The 4,680-nt window shown below is 42.7% G+C and overlaps 1 pseudogene; it reads right to left on the reverse strand.

The window, feature by feature from the left end:
* Nucleotides 1–1,352: 1,352 nt before the first annotated feature.
* On the reverse strand, nt 1,353–2,406 carry LOC119065180 (sorting nexin-15-like; annotated as a pseudogene).
* Nucleotides 2,407–4,680: the final 2,274 nt, after the last annotated feature.

Genomic DNA, 4,680 nt, shown 5'->3' on the forward strand with positions numbered 1-4,680 from the left:
TCCCCCGCCCCATCTCCCCACCTCCCTCCCATTTCCCGCCCCCCCCAGTCCTCATCCCTGTGTCTTTCATACTTGTTCCTCAAAAATCCCTCCCCATTTTTCCCCTTAAATTCCCTTCCCTCTCCCCTCTGTCCCCCTATTCTCTATTTCAGTGTCTTTTGTTTTTATTCTGCTTGCTTGTTTGTTTTCTTGTTTAGCTTCCTGTTAAAGGTGAGATCATATGGTATTTGTCTTTCAACACCTGGCCTATTTCACTCAGCATAATGTTTTCCAGTTCCATCCATGTTGTTGCAAAGGGTAGTAGCTCCTTCTTTCTCTCTGCTGCATAGAGTTCTATTGTGTATATGTACCACAATTTTTTGATCCATTCATTTACTGATGGGCACCTAGGTTGCTTCCAACTCTTGGCTATTGTAAATTGTGCTGCTCTGAACATTGTGGTGCATAGGTTCTTTGAAATTGGTGTTTTAGGATTCTTAGGATATAATCCTAGCAGTGGAATTGCTGGGTCAAAAGGCAGGTCGATTTTTATTTTTCTGAGAAAATTCCATACTGCTTTCCATAATGGTTGTACCAGTCTGCAATCCCACCAACAGTGAACTAAGGACCCCTTTTCCCCACAACCTCTCCAACATTTGTTGTTTGTTGCTTTGTTTATGACAGCCATCCTGACTGGTGTAAAGTGGTATCTCATTGTGATTTTAATTTGCATCTCTCTTATGGCTAGCGATATTGAGCATCTTTTCATGTGTCTCTGGATCCTCTGTATGTCCTCCTTGGAGAAGTGTCTGTTCAAGTCCTTTTCCCATTTTTTAATTGGGTTATTTGTCTTCTTAGAGTGGAGTTGTGTAAGTTTTTTGTATATTTTGGAGATTAAACCTTTGTCTGTGGTATCACTGGCAAATATATTTTCCCATGCAGTTGGTTGTCTTGCTAATTTAATACTGTTTTCTTTAGCCATGCAGAAGCTTTTTATTTTCAACTATTACACAATGTAAAAACTATTCTAGCTCATGGGCTTTACTGAAAAAGATAGTGTGCCATATTGGGCTGGAGGCCACAGTTTACAGACCCTGGTTCTAGATGGGTAAACAGAGAGTTTAGTAGTGACCAAGGGCTACTGCTCAAACATCAAGATAAAGACAGACAAGATCAGAAGTGTGAGTCCCTGGTTCCATGCTAGTGGGTGTAGTCAGGGAGCTGAGAAATCATCATTTTCCTTCTCCTTGGTCCATTTACATACAAAAACAGCCTCTGGAGTTACAAGACCAGCAGATAGGGCCAGTCCCCAGGGAGAGAAGTGGGTGGTTGGTGGTGCTGGAGCTCAAGTCCTGGGGAGTGTCCATTCCCTCTCAGGGTGGAACTTTGGACAGGTAAATGTGCAGGATTCCCTTTGCTCATTTTAGGTACTCAGCTGCCTTCTTTACACCTTTCTTGTGGCCAGGCAATGGGTCACTGGGAACTCCCTGAAGCAGGATGTGCACACCATCCTGGTAACCCTGCAAAGCTGCAGGAGATCTGCCTGCTTTCTCGGCCCACGGGGCCTGGATGATGAGCTGTGTGGCTTGGTTTAGACAGTCAGAGGTGGACCCTTTTTCTTCTTCCTTTTCCTCCTCCTATCCTCCTGGTTCCCAGAGTTTCTGGTACAGCCTCTCAGACTCTGCTTTCATTGCTACCAGGTTACCTATGTGGGTAGGTCTGGGGCCTGCAACCCTTTCCTCGGAAAAGGGGTTGAAGAAGGCAAGCTTGTCTAAGTGAGGGGGCCTCCCTCAGGCAGGGGAACTAGACACCTCCTCGATGCTCCAATAGTTATAAGGAGGAGATCCAGGACCTCCTGGACATGGTTGGATGGCAAGGGTTCTGCTAAAACCTCCAACTCCCCAAGGCCCCTCTTTTCTGTGAGGAGTGGCTGGAGCAATCAGTACTCATCAGGTGGCAGCCAGGGCTCCTCAGGGGGTGGTCTGGGGATCAGAGGGAGTGACAGGATGTACAGGTCCCTGGACACATGGGAGGGTTGTGTCATCTCCCCACACTGGAAGAACTCCTTAAGTTAGGGGCTGTTGTTGAGTGTGGGGATATCCGCAGTGAAGCACAGCAAATATTCATCCCGCTTTCACCATTCCTCAATCACGGAGACTTCAAATCTGTCAAACACCTAGGCCCAGGGGAAAGCAGGGAACTTCTCCAGGTGGTGGTGGTTGTGGTTTTAGTGTGCATAATCCATGTCCCTGTGCAGCTTGCTGAAGTTGTTGTATCACTCCAGATTACTACCTTTTTTACATCCTCTGGGTCTCTCTTTGAGATTAATTGTGTGGTCACTTTGTACTCAGTGTACCGTTTGGGGTGAGTCTGGGGGTCAGAGACTGTGTAGTGGTGCAAGAAGTCATTCTTCTGCTGGTGGGACATGGCAACGCAGCTGGGGTAGAGCTGATCACTGGCCAGTCTCATTATTTTTAAGCCAGAAGTCATAATGTTATTCAAACTGGATCAGAATCTCTTCTGCATTAATCAGTTTGAACTTGAAAAAAGATGGGTAGTTGTGTCCTGTTTTGATTCTCCCATTCTTCATTAAATGAGAACTCTGACATTTTATCTAGGAACCTAGCCACCCAGAAAGAAATCTACAATTGTTCTCAATTTCAGATTAATATGACCCTGAGACTAAGTTCTGGCCAATGGAATGTAAGGGAAAGTGATGCCATGTGATTTCTAAGTGTCTTTAAATGGGGAGACATACTCTTTTCCTTTAGTCTCCAATCCTGCTGGCTGGAATAAAGATATGATGGCTGGAGCCAGAACAGTCATTTTGGGCCATAAACTGGAAATTATATGTTAATAATGATAGAGCAATGAGACAAAAGGATCCTCATTATTATAGAGCTGCCATATGAGCCCTCAACCTCTTACATGAACTTTTATATCATCTCAGATGTTGAAGTTTTTTATTTCTAGAAATTCTATTTAAGTCTTTTTAATTTCGTCCATGTCTTCTTTTTTTTTTTTTTTTTAAGTTGAAACCTATAGGTTTGGGGTTTTTTTTTAAATTAATTTTATTTAGTTATTTTTCAAGTACTGTTTTTTTGTCTATTTCTCACATCCCAGCCTCCCCCGCCCCTTGCTCCCCACCTCCCTCCCATTTCCACTCCCCTTAGTTCTCGTCCCTGTATCCTTCCTATTTGTTCCTCCATATCCCTCCCCCTTTTTCCCCTTAACTTCCCTTCCCTCTCCCCTCTGGTCACTGTCCCCTTGTTCTCTATTTCGGTGTCTTTGTTTTTTTTTTTTTTTCTGCTTGCTTCTTTGTTTTGTTGTTTAGCCTCCTGTTAAAGGTGAGATAATATGGTATTTGTCTTTTAGCACCTGGCCTATTTCACTCAGCATAATGCTTTCCGGTTCTGTCCATGTCTTTATTTAATATATTTAATCTTAAACTTATGGAAAACAGTTATAGCAACTGTTTAAAATTCTTTGTCTACTAATCCAATCATCTGTATTATTTCTGGGTTGGCTTTGGTTTTTTTTCCTCTTTATTATGGGTTGTATTTTCCTTCTTTAGAATGCCTGGTAGTAGGTGGTGAAAGACAAATACCATATGATCTCACCTTTCACAGGAAGCTAAACAACAAAACAAAGAAGCAAGCAAAATATAACCAAAGACACTGAAATAGAGAACAGGTGGACAGTGACCAGAGGGGAGAGGGGAGATTTCAGGGGGAAAGGGGAAGGGTTTACAGGAACTAGTATAAAGGACACATGGACAACAACTAAGGGGGGTTGGAAATGGGAGGGAGGTGGGGAGCACGGGGGGGGGGGGGTGGGCTAGGATGGGAGTAAAAGAAAGAAAACTATACTTGAACAACAATTAAATAAATAAAAAAAAGAATGCCTGTTAGATGTTGGATGTGAATTTTATCTTGTTGTATGATGGATATTTTTTATTTTTATAAAAGTCTTGGGCTTTATTCTGGAGCACAGTTAAGTTACTTGGGAATGGTTTAATCCTTTCAAGGTTTATTTTTAAACATCCTTAGGGAGGTCTAGAGCAGTCTCGTGTGTAGGACAAATTTGACACCATTACTGAGGCAAGACCTTTTTGAATACTCTGATGCTTTGTGAATTGAGATTTTCAATTCTGTCTGGTGGGAAGAGGCACTCTTCCTAGTCTTGTGTGATCTTTGAGGACTGTTCTCCTGCACCTTTTGAGTGGTCTTTTTCCTAGCCATTATACACATGTGTTTATCAGTATTCAGCGGAAGATTCAAGGGGAACTCTGAAAATCTCCAGATTTCTCTTTGTACTGAAGCTCTTTACCCCAGTACTCTGTCCTGCAAATTCTATATGCCTTGGTTTTCCCACCTTCTGGTTGATTCTCTTCATCCATCTGGCCCTGCCTAAGTTTCTGTTCCCTGCATCACTGCCTGGAAACTCTCTCCAGGCAGTAAGCTGGGACAATCATAGGGCTCATCTTGTTTTTTCCTGTCTCTCAGAAATCACTATTCTTTGTTGCCTGGTGTCCAATATCTGAAGACTATTGTTTTCATTTTGTCTCTTTTTTCTCTTATTTCAAGCAGGAGGGTAAATCCAGTGCCCATTACTCCATATTGGCCAGAACTTTAACATCAGAGAGAAATAAATGGCTGTATTGTCTAACCCACTGTTATTTTGGGTTTTATCTTATTTGCA

The sequence above is a fragment of the Artibeus jamaicensis genome, unplaced genomic scaffold, assembly GCF_021234435.1.
Source record: "Artibeus jamaicensis isolate MK-2021 breed Jamaican fruit bat unplaced genomic scaffold, CSHL_Jam_final scaffold_461, whole genome shotgun sequence".
Taxonomy (NCBI): domain Eukaryota; kingdom Metazoa; phylum Chordata; class Mammalia; order Chiroptera; family Phyllostomidae; genus Artibeus; species Artibeus jamaicensis.